At 44.0% G+C, this 16,937-nt stretch overlaps 1 non-coding gene across 1 annotated transcript; it reads left to right on the top strand.

The window, feature by feature from the left end:
• Positions 1 to 11,125: 11,125 nt before the first annotated feature.
• On the top strand, positions 11,126 to 11,259 carry LOC131913925 (small nucleolar RNA SNORA70). Its single transcript, XR_009379996.1, has one exon. It is a non-coding gene; the product is annotated as a small nucleolar RNA SNORA70 (small nucleolar RNA).
• Positions 11,260 to 16,937: the final 5,678 nt, after the last annotated feature.

Below are 16,937 nucleotides of genomic sequence, written 5' to 3'. Positions count from 1 at the left end.
GGTCATGTTTGGTACTTTGTCACAACAACAAATAACCAACAAGAAGCCTGATTCTAATGGAATCAGAACCTCTTCAGATGCTCTTCAACACTGAAGGCCATCTCCTTGGTCCTTCTGAGGTCTCTAAGTCAAAAGCCACACTTCATGGGGCCATGTGACTCTTCACGTTCTTTTCTACACACTGTTAGCATAGGAGTTGGTCGACTCAGATTCTTCCCTCACCAGTTCTTCGTTTGCGTCACGTAACTCCCAAAGCGATTTCAAACCACACCAAAGAGTGAGCCCCCGGGAGATTCATTCAGGATCTCAGTGATTCCCATCCATGGTACCAGAATGAGCTGCTTTACAGGTAGGCATTCGGGCCAGGCTTGGTTGGGAGAATACGGCTACTCCACAAAGATTTCTTATCCAGAAACAATATATCCAGAAAGATAACTTGTGAAACAGATCAAGGCTTGAACAAGCATTTCCTAAAAGTGAATATCCAAGTAGCCTACTAGTCCGTAAAGTCACAACAAACACCAGTCATGGTAAACACTGTAATATCCTAGTGTAGACCCACTAGAATGGCCAAGATCCAACAGGCTGGCAACAGCTGGTAATTTATGAAGTAATGGAACTTGTGTATTGCTGGGAGTATAACCACTTTGGAACATTGACAATGTCAACTGGTGTTGAGCAAGTAGACCTTTCACCCAGGACTGTCTCCCTATGCTGTTGTCTTCCAAAAGCTGTGAAAGACTTATGCAAGGATGTGGGAAGCAGCTTAGTTTTCAATTTCATCATCAGGAAATTAATAAGTCAAGTGTAGTTTACTAATATAAAGCCATTATCATGTAATGAAATAGTATATCATAAGACAAACGGGGCAATGCTCTACACCACAGCATGGATGGATCTCGGTGACATAATGTTGACCGATGTTGATAATGACATAATGTTGATTCACACACATAGAAAGTACATCCTTTATCATTCCATTTAGATGGGAAGTGTGATTGGGTCAAACGCATGTTGATTTTGGCAGGGTTGTTTATTGACAGGAACTTGTGGAGTGCTAGAAACATTCATTACCTAGATCTGGATGGCAATTACATGAAGAATGCAGAGAGCAAATTCATATAGGTATACACTGAAGAGCTGTACATTTATTGCATGTGAGTTACACATTGGGGGAAAGTCTGCATATTGCATAACTTACTATTCACATTTATTGTGTGCCCATGGATGATAATGGCAAAATTGCATGTATTTTGGTTTCTTCTTGTTCATTAGTATTCTAGTGTTCAGGGCCTAGAAAATGCCCAGATCATAGTAGAGACTTGACGAATGTCTATTTAACCACATCACTTCAGATTCTCTTGATTTTTAATAATGCCTACTTTAATCGTGTGCACGTATGTTCTTACCAGGATCAGTGTGGCTTGAGTCCCAGAACCTTGACTGGGGCAGCGAGGGAATGGAGAAAGGACAGACACACATACAGGGAAGCTGGGATCCGGTAGGGTTCTGCCACCTCTACAACCTGGATCCTCAGCTTGTTTTTTAGGTAGAGCGCAGGGGTGGGGTGAGCTAATCTAGATTGGAGGTCACTGTAATCAGACAGTCTTAGGCTGTGAACATCCCGGAGGAGGAAGCTACAGTTGCTAGTCTTTGCACACGCTGATCAATTGTTCATAAAGACTTTGACCCCAAGAAAAGCTTTGATGTTCCTCTTGAATCTGAGCCATAATGGTTCTGCCAATAGTCTCATGGGTCTAAGGTCTTGTAGTTCTCAATGTAGCTGTGCCCGTATCAAAATAATGTTCGCTGGGCAGTGGTGGTGCACGTCTTTAATCCCAGCACTTGGGAGGCAGAGGCAGGCAGATCTCTGTGAATTTGAGGCCAGTCTGGTCTACAAGGCAAGTTCCAGGAAAGGAGCAAAACTATACAGAGAAACCCTGTCTCGAAAAACAAAACAAAAACAAAAACAAACAAACAAACAAACAAAACCAACAAAACAAAACAAAACAAAAAATCAAAATAACGTTCACTCAGGACCTCGCTCACTTAGGGCTTCCTCTGTTCCCTACAGGTTCTGCTCATCCTGGCTTTAATCTTCTATTTAAAACATTTTGGGGCTGGCTGTGTGGCTCATTGGTAGAGAGTATTTGCCTAGCACCCACAGAGCCCTGGCTGGGACCCCCTTGCCTGCCCAAGAAAGAAAAGAAAGGAAAAGAAAGACCGTAATCTGTTCTCTCTTTCTCTGTCTCTCTCTGTTTGTCTCCCTCTCCCCTCCCCCCTTCTCTGTGTGATATATATGTATAGTGTGTGTGTGTGTGTGTGTGTGTGTGTGTGTGTGCATGCATGTGTGTATTAGTTGCAAGTGTCTGTGTGTGAACATGTGGAGACCAGAGGTCAACAATGGGTGCCTTTCTCTATTGCTCTCTACCTTAAGTTTTAGGACAGGTCGTTGACTGAATCTGAACCTCTAGTTGGCTAGAACGGTTAGTGAGTGAACTTCTAGGATCCTTTTGTCTCTGTCTCCCAGGCCTGGACTACAGGTGCCCAGCCCGAGTCTACCTTATTAAAGTGGATATGAGGGATCTGAACTCAGGTCCTCACGCTTGCATGCCAAGCACTTTACCCAGTAAGCCATTCTCTAGCTCCCGGCAGTGTCTATTTTTAAAAGGGGGATATATCAGCATTTCGCTTACCTGTACATTCATGAGACTTAGCTGCTATCTAGTAATCATACCTGTAGATAAAGCCCAATTTTCCTAATCCTTCTCATGCTACAGGGCACCTCTAACCTTTTAGCTTTCGTTACACCAGTACAGTTGCCGTTAAATGTATTGTCTCCCTTTTCTTTGGTTCCTGGGTTTTCGATGATCCCCAAAGGATAGAGTCTGGGGCGCCCGGAAAGACCAGTTGTGTGGTGTTAGCAGAGATCATGTGCCTGTTCTATGAGCACATTGACAGTGTCACCAGGAAGACATGTGGCCCCTTTCATGTGTCACCGAAGCACTGGAGTCCGCTGTTCCACTTCTCAGTACCTTTGAAGTTTACAATGACTCTTTGATGCTTTTTGCCTTCATTCTTGGCTAATTGTTACTGCGTGTACCTGTTTCCGCTTGATGAATCAAGGCCTACAGATCTCCCTGTGTAAAACTCGTGTTTATCCAAAATTTCCCCAGGGCTTAGCCAATTGCTGGCGAACAGTTAAAAGATGAGCTGCTGGCAGTTAAGGTCTACTCTTCCCCTATAGCTCAGTGTTATGAATTGATATATTCAGGGTCAGGGTTTCTATCATAAAATAAGATGCTTAATTTTTGTGTTAGTTTGACTGGACAAATGGATGCCCACACAGCTGTGAAGACACTCTTCTGCTGTGTCTGTGAGGCTGTTTGCAGAAGGGATTAGTATGAATGAGTAGACTGAGTAGCGAAGAAATATCCTGACCGATCAGGCAGGTGGACATTCCATCCATCAGGGCCTAGACCTGATGGAAGCTGGGGAAGTGTGAAATTGGTAGCTCTGTTCGGTGAGGACATCCATCTCTGGCGCTGGGAACTCTGTGCTCCTGGTTCTCTGGTCTTGGGTAAGCAGAGATTTACGCCATCTCCCTGTCACTCACTCCTCTGCCATGGCTACCAATTCAGATGCATTTAACAACCCAGGCAGTCTTGCTTCCTTCTGTGGCAGACTGAGGGTGGTGGGACTTCCTCCATCTCCATAGTGACACGGGGGGCTGCTGGGGCCTGGGACAGGCTGCTGAAGACTGCATAGGGGGCAGTTTTCTGACTAAAGAGTCACCCCTTCCCTACCCTGTACCCTAGAGGACTAGGTTGCTTCTCTGGGTGCCCAACTCTCCATCTCTCCTCCTTATGTACAGCCTGATGCCCTGGGGCAGGACAGTTTCCAGGTTCTCCCTGTGGGTAACTCCTCCTCCTGGGTCGTGTCCAGTCTGGTCCTCCACCTGCCAGCCAGCAATTCTCAAGTAGTTAAAATTCAATTGCAGGTTTTAACCCATTCATGAATCATAGACTGGGTCCTCTCCATATTAATTACAAAAAGTTAGTGGAAATGGGGAATTCCCATAACTTAATTTTAAAGTAAGTTAAAAAAAAAACCAAGAACTCGGGGGGGGGGGGGCGGGAGGGGGGAGAACAAGGGAATCCGTGGCTGATATGTAAAATTAAATTAAATTATAAAATTAATTTAAAAAAAACTCTGCTTAATAATTAAAACAAACAAGCAAACAGAAACAAAAAACCACACACAGCATTTCATTTTACTGATGTAGGTGAACAGACATTAATCATCTTGATACCAATATCGGAGTTTAAATCCATCACATATTTAACGTTTGCTTTCTACCAGGAGAAAAATCTATTTTATCTTCCCAAAGATAAGAGGTTATTATCAGTTAGTACCGCTGCCTTTAACTAAACTCTAACGAAGAGGAACATGGATGATACACATTTCTATAAATTGTCTATTTCATACACAATACATTATGTGTTATGTGTAAGCAGGCAGATAAAAATGTGTTTGTTTTGTAAGATAAAATGAAATGTACACACTCTTCATAATAAAGAATAAGGAACTGAAGCTACTAGATCATACCATATCTTGTTTTTTGAGACAGGTTTCTCTGTGTAGCCCTGGCTGTCTGGGAACTGCTCCACAGATCAAGCTGGCCTCAAACACACATATGTTCCACCTGCCTCTACCTCCCAAGTGCAGGAATTAAAGATGCGCACTGCCACCACCACCTGGGTCTTTTCTTGTTGATTTTTTTTTTCTTTTCATGGGATTTTTTTTTTCTTGAAAGCTAAATTGTATGTTTTTGTGTTTGTAAACATCATACTTCCAAGGCATTCTCAGGTAAGGCTCATTCCTGGACTTTGCATGTACACCTGGCCTGGAGAAGAGCTAGCTAAGATTGTTACCTTTAGAACAAGCTCAACCACCCAGAGCATTCCTGTGCTGGACTCCCAGCTGAGATTTTCACTCCAATACCAGCAACGTGAGACAAGGTTATAGGGACCCCTGCCACTCTCTGATGCTCTCTAGTTTCTCAGGTGGAACAAACTTTCCTCATATAATATTAATTTCTGTTACAATTCCTACACTTTGTAAAAAAAAAATTCCAAGGCACTGGGCAGTGATGTGTTGACTGAAGGAATGAATTAAGAGTTTCTGAAGGAATGAATTAAGAACTCTCAGGTTTTAGCATTTAACGGCAACTACACTCTACAAAGTCCTTCAATGCTTCTGTAGTCTGTTTACAGTCTCCTCTAGGTGTAATATGCCTCTGTCCTGGGTCCTCTTATTTGGAACTGGGTCAAAAGCTCTGAGGCACTGGCTATTTTAATGTTCTTGACTTCAGGATTAATCAATGACAGAAGCCCCAGGCTAAAGGCATGAGAGGCAGTTACTGCAGTCAACAATCCACCACAGCCACATGAGGAATCTTCATCCAAGACAAAGAAACGTCCCTGGCTGATGATGTCCAATGAGTAAAGAAAGAAAGACATTTAACACCATGGCCTCTGTTGACAGTGGGCCAAGGCCAGCGGTGGTGGCGCATACCTTTAATCCCAGCACTCGGGAGGCAGAGCCAGGTGGATCTCTGTGAGTTTGAGGCCAGCCTGGTCTACAGAGTGAGATCCAGGATAGGCACCAAAACCACACAGAGAAGCCCTGTCTTGAAAAAAAAAAAAAAAAGAAAAGAAAAGAAAAAAAAGAAAGTGGGCCAAGACCAGGAAGGACATTCAGATAGGGATTATCTAGAGGGCCACTGCCTCCCTGTCAGGCATACTGGGAACTGGGGCAAACTTGTGTTATCGACATGAGAACCTGCCTCCTGTGCGTATATGAAATCAGCTGTTCCTTGGTATACTGGTCACACAAGGACAGAGCAGACTAACAATGCCACCTTTAGAACTCCTTTCCCTGTGGGAATCTACACATCTACACGGCAAAGTTGTCACTGGCCTGGAGGAAAGGAGTAAATTCTAATGAGACACTTGTGTCCCCCAATCTGGCTTTCTGACCACTGAAATGATGGATTCCAGGAAACTGGAGTTTTCTCCAGGCATCTCCTGCGGGGAGAAGGAAAAGGCTGAAGCCTGGCACCAGACAGTGGGAAGAAATCTCTTCCCCGAAGAGAGGTTTCTCACAGCTCTGATAACACAGTCCCAATAACTTGTCAGACCACCTTGCAGGATGAGCCTGAATTCCAGAGAGCGTGTCAAAGGCAGGGGCACAGACCTTGACAGGCACTGTTTGGATGACCACATCCCTGACCTTCTGTTTAAGCTTTGATCTCGTTTATAAAAGTTTAAGGGCAGGGTAAAGCAGACTCAGTTTCAATATTTTTAAAGCATTTATTTGGGGCAGTGGCACAGTGGGTGTGTGGAATCAGGGTAACCCACTGGGGTGGGCTCTCCCTCCACCGTGTGGTTCACCAGGAATCAAACTCAGGTCATCAAGCTTGGTAGCAAATACCTTTATCCACTCAGCTATCTCACTTCTCTTCTTTCTTTCTTTCTTTCTTTCTTTCTTTCTTTCTTTCTTTCTTTCTTTCTTTCTCTTTCTTTTCTTTCTTTCTTTCTTTCTTTCTTTCTTTCTTTCTTTCTTTCTTTAAAAATTTTAATAGTATCTGAAAGTATTCTGAGATAGATAGGGTAGGTTTTCAGAGGTATATTTCTGTCTTTGTAGTGGTTCAATTTGTAAGACAAAGACATTTGCTTCCCTCTACCCCAAGGTTTGGTCATTTATTTGTTACTCTTAAAGATTTAGTTTTGACTGGACTCAGACTCAGAATCGGAAGCTCTCACCAAGGACAGCCCCCGTCTCTTGGCAATGTGTTCCTGGCATTTTTAAAATTATTTTTATTTGGCTTCCTTTATTCTCTTGGCCAAAAGTTTAGCAGATTCCTCAGCCGGCTCCTTGTTTTTCTTAGTGCCTGGGTTCTTCAGAGCAATACATCAGCATGTGTGTTGCAGGACATGTGAGTAACAAGATGTTGAATCTTGGGTGATTTGGTCCTGGCCTTCTTACTTTCTTTGTTTGAGGGAATTCTGGCAACATTATTGGTGGACATCATCTTCTTTAGTGAGACTGAAAGGTTTTTGGATTCTGCTAGCTCTTTTGGGCCCCAACTGCCAAGGCACAGTAGTCATATCTGTAAGTCCAGGGATCTCTCTTTCTCTCTCTCTCTCTCTCTCTCTCTCTCTCTCTCTCTCTCTCTCTCTCTCTCTCTCTCTGTATCTGCATCCGTGTGTCTTTAAAACAATAACCACATTGAGAACACTCAGCTTGGCATCCACAATGCATCCTGAACAGACTTGTGCTTCCTTTCTCCAGTTCCCCTGGTCTATTACAATGATCATTTATTTGTTAATAAATAGAATAATGTTAATAAATAGGAATAAAAAGATTGACCCTCACCCAGTCAATAACAGGAGCACTCTGTTGTGGACCAAGACACCTTGCTTCATGGGAAAACCATGTTTACTGATCTGGGCACTGATTAGAGCACATAACCCTTCCATCTTCACCCAGAGCATCAGCAGCAATATCTGTAACCATGCACATCTCACAGAAAGTACAAAGTTTGTGGTTAGGAGCCACTTCAGTAAATTTCTGATAGGTAGTGTCTGGAAGGAGATATTCAGCTTCATTTGGCTCAGCTGACCTCCTAGAGTGAGCCAAGAAAAAGAACAACACTCAATTTTTAATTTCCCCAAGAACTGTGATGGGACCTGAATCTCAAGAGGTGGGTGTGACCACCTAATTGTGTAGTTGGTAATCTGTTCCTTTACAGCAGGGTATAGATTTTTAGCTAAGGTAGTACGTTGTTTGACTTTGTGCTATATAAAGCAATACCTGAGATAATTAACTCACAAAGAGAAATTTTTAGCACATAGTCATTGAGGTTCCAGTCTTTGGAGCAGTCATGAGGAGTACACCACAGCAAGACAGAGAAAACCACTCAATTTGCAGTCAGGAAGCAAGAGAGGAAGAATGCAGGGTTCCACATCTCCTTTAATGGTGTGCGTCCAAAGTCCCAAGGGCCACCCGTAACACCCCATCTCTCCAAAGCTCTATTACCATGTATAATGCCACTCTGGGACAAGCCTTTAATACATGGACTTACGGAGGACATTCCATGTCCAAACTATAGTCATTTGACTCTGACCTCCAAATATTTATGTTTATCTTACAATACAAATCATACATTCTATCTCACCTCTTCCCAGAGTCTAATGGCTTACAAGACCAAGTGCAAAACCTCAAACCTCAAAGAAACCTTTAGGCAGGAGGCTCTATAAAAATAGATAAATAAATACATACACACATTTTAAAAGTTACATACTTCTAAGATTCCATGCTTGGACAAGGACAGTGTAAATATTCCTACTCTAAAAGAGAGGACTAGGAAGATAACAAGGGTACGGATTTTTAGCTAAATGGCCAAATGGAAGCCCAGCAAAGCAGATGTCAACTCTCAAGGTCTCATCTCTCCCAGAGAGCCCAGCATGGCTGCCTTGCTCATGGCGGCCTCTATGGCTCACAGACTGAGAGGTGCCAGCCTGTGACTGATTGGCCCCATTTTTTTGGGCCTGCGTCAGAGCAGCACATGAGGGCAGGAGAATGTGGTAGAACACATGGTCAGAAAGCAAAGGAGGAGGAGGAAGGAGCCAGAGTCTGATGATCCTCTTCAAAGACAAACCCCTAAAGGACATCTGTGCTGCCTGGGTTTGCACCTGACAGAGCGTTAATAAGAAGAAGAGATTATCTTGTCTCTGAGTTTCAGAGATGGCAATATATGTAATCAGCTGGCTCCATTGCTATGTGCCTGAGGCAAGGCTAAAACAGCCTGGCAGGGAGCATGTGGCAGAGAAAAGATACCTAATGTGGCCAGGAACTAGAGAAGGAGACCGGAAGGGCCCAGTATCTTTCCAGGCCATGCTCCTAAGTGACCTTTTTCTAACTAGGTCCCATCTCTCAAAAATGATATCATGTTATGAATCTATCAAGAAATTACTAATAAGGTCAAGCCCTCATCTAATTAATTCCCAAGACCCTATCAGCTGGCAACCAAGCTTTTAACACATGATATCCATTCTAGTTTGGTTTCTGTTGTTGTCATGGTGATAAACACCAACTTGGAGAAGACAGGGTTTCTTTGAGCTTACAGGGTATAGTTCATCATTGAGGGAAGCCATGACAGGAAGTCAAGGCAGGAGTTTGAAGCAGAAACCACAGTGCAGGGATGCTTACTTGGCTTGCTGCTCTACCTGGCATGCTCAGCTAGCTTTCTTGAGAGCTTGTTTAGAGGTTCTGGCAGAGAAGCACAGCTACTCATATACCATTGACCAGGAGGGATACACATTGAACAGTGAGGAAGGAAGGGGACACCCACCTAGCCAGCCACATCAGCCAAATCAACCCTGGTGATCAATGGGGTGACAGATGTCTCAGCCAGATGACCTCATATCCTCAGCTAGCTTTCTTATACTGCTCAGGCCAACCTTTCTAGGGATAGTACTGCCCATAGTGGGCTGGGCCCTTCTACCTCAACCACAATCAAGACAATGCCCCACAAATATGTCCACAGCCCAATCTGATGGAGGTGATGCTTCAGTTGAGGTTCTCCCACTGCCAGTGTGTCAAGCTGACACGATTAGCATCACAACCTTTTTGGAAGGACATTTCATATCCAGGCAATAATAATCTCCCTTATATTCTACCTCTCATAGTGTTTATCACCTCCCTGTAGGACTTTCTGAGCACCAAGGCTTTAAAATTACAACAAATGGGAGTGAAGTTTCTCTGGCCAGGTATGGTTACGTGTGGACAGGTACTTGGACACACAGTCCTAGTACTCAGGAAGTGGAGTCAGGAGAACCTGGAATTCAAGGTCATCCTCTACAATATAGTGAGTTCAAGGCCAGCTTGGGCAATAAAGCAAGACAAAAAAGTTCTCTGGTTTAAACTTAGAGTAGTTCTATAGTTTTGATCTGGAACATGCTCTAAAGGCATGGTCCTTAGCTTGGCCATGACTGAGAACTGGTGGAGAGGTAGAATATAGTGGGAGGTTTTGGGGAACAGGAATATGGCCTTGAAAGGGATTGTGGGGCTCGGTCTCTGTCTCTGTCTCTGTCTCTGTCTCTCTGTCTCTCTCTCTGTCTCTCTCTCTGTCTCTCTCTCTCTCTCTCTCTCTCTCTCTCTCTCTCTCTCTCTCTCTCTCTCTGTCTTCATCCCTAAGGTGAAGGAGCTTCCTCTGCCACATGCTCCTACTGTGATGGATTGCCTTGCTGCAGGCCCCAAAGCGGTGGACTGTGAGCCACGGACTAAACATCCCAAACTGAACCAAAAATACACCTTTCATCTTTTTAAGCTGATTACTTCAGGCGTTTTGCTGAAGTATGGGAAAACTGACTACTACAAATGCACAAATGGTTTGTCTTTTAAATGTCTTGACAAGTGGGTTTTGGGGACAGTGTGCTAGAGACTGAACCTAGGAATTCGTCCATGTAGGTGTGTTCTCTATCATTGAGATATATCCTAAATGATTTCTCTCTTGAGTCTATAGTTCACTTCAGCTCCAGAGGGAAAAAAATAAAGCAACATTATTGTCATGTTCTGAAAATGAAGCAATTTTTTTTTTTTTCTGAGACAGGGTTTCTCTGTGTAGCTTTGTGCCTTTCCTAGATCTTGCTCTGTAGACCAGGCTGGCCTTGAACTCACAAAGATCCGCCTGCCTCTGCCTCCCGAGTGCTGGGATTAAAGACGTGCGCCGCCACCACCGCCCGGCTGATGAAGCAAATTTTTAAACCAGAGGTGTGCTTAAACTGTAACCACTATTTACCTGTGAGACCCAAACAAATAAGAATGAGATGGAGTGGAATTCTGTCTGGTAGAGCACTTACCTAGCACGTGCAAGGCCCTGGGTTTAATCTTGAAAGGGGAAAATGGTGTTTTTTTTAAAGAAAAAAATATTTTTAAAAATCAAAAGAATCAAGCTCTCTAATGAGGAAACAATGCTTTCTGTCAAAACTTCAATGACTTCTAATACAAGGTGAAAGACAAAATGATTTCCTCGTCACACACAAGCGTTGTTACCCACTTGCAGTTAATTAAGCTGACCAGGTCCCTTTCCCCAGAGGGGCCTGGTGTGCAATGGTTGTGAACAACAGCCTCACTGTAGTGCATTCAACCTGTTGCCTGTGTGGGTTGCCCTAAGAGGCCTTGGAGACAACTTTCTGGCAGCTATTCAAGTCTCTGATTTCAGTCCCCAGTCTAGGCTCCAGACAGGTACTCGAGGTGCCTTTGGGAATCCCCAGGGCACAGTGGCCAGGGCTCTCATTGGCCAGGTCATCATGTCCACCCGCACCAAGCTGCAGAATAAGGAACATATGACTGAGACTCTGCATAGAGCCAAGGTCAAGTTCCCTGACCGCCAGAAGATCCACGTCTCAAGGAAGCGAGGCTTCACTAAGTTTAATGCAGATGAATTTGAAGACGTGATTGCTGAGAAGCAGCTAATTTCTGATGACCGTGGGGTCAAATATATCTCCAGTAGTGGTCCCCTGGACAAGGGGCGAGCTCTGAACTCCTGAGGGTTTCCACAGTGCTCTCCTGTGCCTACCAAATCATGTTCAGTAGTAAATCTCACATCCAGTCTGAAAACAAACAAACAAAACAAAACAAACATTAAAAAAAAAAAGAGCTGTTACTCACTTTTTTGCCCAGTCATATTTTGGGGGCCTCGTTCTGATCCTCTGTACACAAAGTCTCAATATACTGTGTATCTCCCTCAGAGAAGGAGCGTCAAAACAGCAAGATCGGCAGGAATCCAAAAGGTGTCCATGGAAGAAGAGATGATCGTGATACAAATTTAAGAGCCACACAGTTTAAAATAGTTAAAGCAGTTTTTTTTCTTCTCTTGAGCCTAAGGGAATTCATTGAGAAAGGAGTTTATGATGTGATTTTATGAGACAGAGATACTGAGAAGGCATTACAAGATGTGTTTTTAAAATCCATTTTTCAAACATGGTAAGATTTGTCTGAGGAAAGCACCCAGAGACCCCTGCCTCATCACTTCTCAGTGAGAAGGGCAGGGGAGAGTAGAGTCAGCCCTATGCATCATACTGTGCAATATTTTGCTGATAAAATTCCATTCCATTGGAAACATCTGTAGTGAGTCAGGAGCAATCATTAAATACAAAGAAAAACTGCCAACGTGTAACAGACTCCAAGATAAAGCTAGTAGAAGCAGGCTGTAAACAGGGCTGTGTCAGCAGAAACTGACTAGGAAGCCAGAGCTATCCCCCAAGTAGATACAGAGTATCACAGCTAGGACCCCAATTCACTCTTGGGGACTGACCCAAACAGTAAAAGACACTTGTTGCCACAGGAGATTGAAGATGGTGTTTGCCTGTATGCATGATATCATCCAGTCTCCTACAAAAATACACCAGGTTCCAGCCACAGTTTGCCAGCACTGGCCAGGCAACAGCGATGAGAAAACTCCTTTTGTACAGACTCCCCAAGTTTGGCATGGCAGGACACTGAGTTCCTAGATTCTTAGCTGGTTGCCTAGATGTGGGTGAACACTTGTGCACTCAGAGAGCAGAATTTGGAGAGGGTGCTCTCTTTGCTCATAAAAACAAACTCCTAGGATGTAACACAAGGGGGAACCTTAACTTTTTGTTTTATGTTGTTGCTATTTTTTTTTTTTTTTGCTTTGTTTTGTTTCAGGGATCCACAGCAAGCTTTTGTCTAAACAAATGCTGTTATAACAGGAATCATAGATTTACTAGTCTGTAGGCCAGTATAAACAGCAGACTTGCTGACTATGGTTGGTCTTTCATGGTAGCTGTACGCCTTATGAGAGGCAGTACAGAAGGACCTGGAAGTAGCCTCATCCTTTGTCAGTCTTGTGTCTGAGGCCCAGGATCTCAGCGGAGCCAGCCTGTGGGGGTTAGGGATGGGCTGAGCCCTGCTCCAGTCAGTGAGGGCAAGCCACACATTGAGTGTCAAGAGATCAGAGGACAATTCTCATCTGGGATTGTTGGTTGGATCTAGGAACCCAAGTAATACAAGAGAAAAATACAAGCATTTCGTTTCATCTGCATGGACATGGGAATCTTCACAAGAGACTGAAGTCTAAAGAAATGAGTAAGGCCTGATAGTTTTGTGCTTTTAGACAGTGAAGAATAAATCTGGGAAGGAATGGGGAGACAAACAGGCCTCTAGACCACAGTGCTAAATTCTATGTTATTAAGAGATACACAGAGAAGGGGTGTAATTCGAGTTACTTCACAGTGTATTTATTCAAATTAGACTCCTAGCTAGCTGCAGTTAGGAGTCTCTGGCTATCCTTAAGCCTTGGTGCATGAAGGATATCTCAAGAATCTCCACGGCTTGCTGAGTATGGACATGGATAGGCCAGATGACCTTTTCTAAAGTTGTATGTTTAGGTTGTTGGAAATCCATATTTTTAGAAACCCAGCTATCCCTTTAAGAAACATATTGGTAAATTTTTCTGTTTTGTGGCTGAAGAGGTGACTCGGCCCTTAAGAATGGAAGGAAAAGTGTCAGCTCAGGACACCCAAGACCAAGTTCTCAGCACAAAGGTGACTTATTTGCCCTAGAGGGACAGAGAACAGGGAATAAGAGACAAAGACAAGAGACAGAGTTGAGAGAGAATGGGAAGGGAACAGGGAGAGGGGGCGGGGGTACTTGTCCCAGAGTGGGACAAGGGACTGCCTCTGGATAGGGAGGAGACAGGTGTGGCCCATAGGAAAATGGCAGTTTATAAAGGTAAAAGGGTAAACCCTGTGTCAGAATGAGGTATTTAATTTTAATTGGGCACGTTGATTAGGTGAGCCAAAGGGGATTTTTTGATTGCTGTAATTGAAGTAATATTGATTACTTCAATACTTTGATTGATGGACCTTGGTAGTCAGCTTCAGGAGAAGGAAATGACCAAATAAAGGACTAGACCTTGGTGGCTAGCTTTCCGAAGGTCATCTAATGGTTTTTAGCAAGGCAGAGGGGACGGGAGAGAAGGGCAAGGCCTGCTAGAGCATGTCTGTCATGTTTGAGCTGGCCAGAGTCCCTTCATAGAGCACTGGCTGCTCTTCTAGAAGATCTGGGTTCAGTTCTCAGCATCCACATAGCAGCCTATAGTCATCTATCTATAACTTCAGTTCCAGAGGATCCAACACCCTGTGCTGGCCTCTGAGGGCGCTGCACACATGTGGGACACAGACATTCATGCAGGCAAAATGCTTATACACTTAAAATAAAAATACATAATAAATGTGTTTTTAAAAAACTTTCCCATTTTAGAAATGTTTCTTGTTTTCTATAATTTCAGGTTTTATTGCATTTCTGCTCTCTGGAAAACTTTGTTTTGCCTTATTCTTAGTATCTGAAGCAGGTGGGAAATCTCTTTTACTGAATTCCAGTTTGTCAGTGTCCTATGAATGAGATTTTATTTTCCTATTTTTAGATTTAAGAAAGTGTTGTTTTGTATCCTGGAGTTTTCTAAGTTTAGATGAATGATATTCCAGAGACTGTGAAGAAATTTCCAGAGGAGACCTTGGCCAGCATGGCTCCTCCTCTTGTGTTGCTTCGCTTTCCTCTCTGGTGTGCCTCATATTTCCTGAATCACGACGGTCTATAGAAGAGCCATTCTATGTATGGGGCCCAGACTGTGGGAAGGTGTCAACAACTGCTTTTTTAAAAACATAGTACGGAAGGACCAGGTGAATAAACAGCAATGTTCCAGTATTTGTTCAATATATTTTACATTTATTTTAGGTATATGGGTGTTTTGCTTGTAGAGTTCAGAAGAAGGTGTTGCAGATCCCCTGGAACTGGAGTTACAGACGGTTGTGAGCTGCCATGTGGGTGTTTAGAATTGAACCTGGCTCCTCCAGAAGAGCAGCCAGTGCTCTTACCTGCTGAGCCACCTCTCCAGACCCTTGCTTTATATTTTTAAGATTATTATTTTAATTCACATTAGAGTTTTTCTTAGAAATTATCTCCTCAATTAGAGCCAGGAATTTTATATCTCCCTGCTCATAATTATGAAGACAATGACATGCCCTGTCTTAGTCAGGGTTTCTACTGCTGTGATAAAACATCGTGACCAAAAGCAAAACCAGGAAGAAAGGGTTTATTTCAGCTTGTAGTTTTACATCACAGTCCATCACTGAGTGAAATAAAGGTAGGAATTCAGTCAGGGCAGGAACCTGGAGGCAGGAGCTGATGCAGAGGTCATGAAGGGGTGCTGCCTACTAACTTGTTCTCCATGGCTTGCTCAATCTGCTTTCTTATGGCATACAAGACCACCAGCCCAGAGGCTGCACTTTTCACCCCTGTGGGATGGGTCGCCCATATAAAACATTAATCAAGATAATTCCCAAAGTCTTGCCTATAGGCCAGTCTTATGGAGGTGTTTTTCAGACAACTCTAGCTTTCGACAAGTTGATATAAAACTATCTAGCATATGGATAGGTAACAATGATTCAGAGACCCATGCATGCACGTGTGTACATGGACTTGCGCCTTGTAGTAGATTGTGGTCTGGGGAAAGCTATGTGAGAATTTACTTTGGGGCATTAGGCTCCTTCTAGAGCTCAGGTGCAGTTTACTGAGCTGACGATTCACCACAGCACTGCACCTTGCTAGCCTCATGACATGGTTTCTGAGCTCTGGGCTTCACAAAGACCCACAGAGTATGTGGTTTCTCTGCCCTTAGTGCTGAGGTAGCTTCTGCCTGTCCCAGGAATGCTTATACCCTACCCTGGAGTCCCAACTGGTGTTAACTCTCCAAATGTACTTTCTGCAGAGCAACAGCTTTGCCCTTCGATTTGCCAGGTCTGGATCATCTTTTTTCGTTATTCATTTTGTCTTGCCCTTTCCTTAATCAGGACAAAGTCAACTAAAGTTCAATTTCTCACACATCTCTTGATTTTGAAACAATCTTGCCTTCAAGGACATGGGATGGCAGGTGCGACAGTGTTCTTGACAGGACTTTGTCCTTTTGGAGGTTGTACCACAAAATCCATATCACAGGGTGACTTGAAAAGCTACTTACTTGAACCTCGCTCTCATAACCAGACACATATGGGTCAGGGACCCTGACAGCTGAAGATCTGGCCTTGGGTTCCCTGTGTCCTGTGCAGAGTTCTCCAAGGATCCTTCTGGACAGCATCTTGTTGTCCCTTGGAAGCAGGAGAGGTGTCTGTTCCCTTGGAGAACATGCTCTCCCACCCTAGCATACTCCAGCTGTGAGCTCTGTGTTTCCAGTCGACCACTTTGGTGGTCAGGGTGAAGCAATGGCAGCCTACTGCCGCCTGTGATTGCGGGAGTCTCTCAGATTCGCAGTGTGCTCAGTGTCGAGAATTGCAAACACAGCCAAGATGCTAAACACCGAAACCACTTGATATTCTGTCTGCCCTTTTCCTTGGGTAGGTCCATTTTATTGTGCCTGTAAAGGATCGAATACCATTCCTTGTTTAGTTTGTTTTTCAAATTGGCCAGGGTCCTGCTGTTCCAGCGATAGGACTAAACTATTCCTTGGAGGGTGTCTTGTTTTGGACTAGCAAGAGGCTGAGTGATAAGAGCAGGGGAAAGGAGAGATCATTGTATTTTCAACATTTGGCCTCTCTCCAGGGACACTGACAGCTTGGGGAATGGGGAGGGAAGGAGGAGACGGAGCAGCGGCGTGGCGTAGGCAGGGACAAGGCCTACAGAGTCACTCATCAGGTTTTAGGGGTCCTATCCAAACCTGACGACCTGGGGCTACTTTAGAATTGACTCCACTTTGTTTAGGCTTGGAAGCTGAGATAAGGACTCCGAGGGAGCCTAGCCTAACAGGAACGGGGCGGGGCCGAGAAAGAAGGGGCGGAGCCAAGACGGGA

This window comes from Peromyscus eremicus, chromosome 6 (genome assembly GCF_949786415.1).
Source record: "Peromyscus eremicus chromosome 6, PerEre_H2_v1, whole genome shotgun sequence".
Lineage (NCBI taxonomy): Eukaryota > Metazoa > Chordata > Mammalia > Rodentia > Cricetidae > Peromyscus > Peromyscus eremicus.
This window is presented reverse-complemented; position numbering and strand designations above follow the sequence as displayed.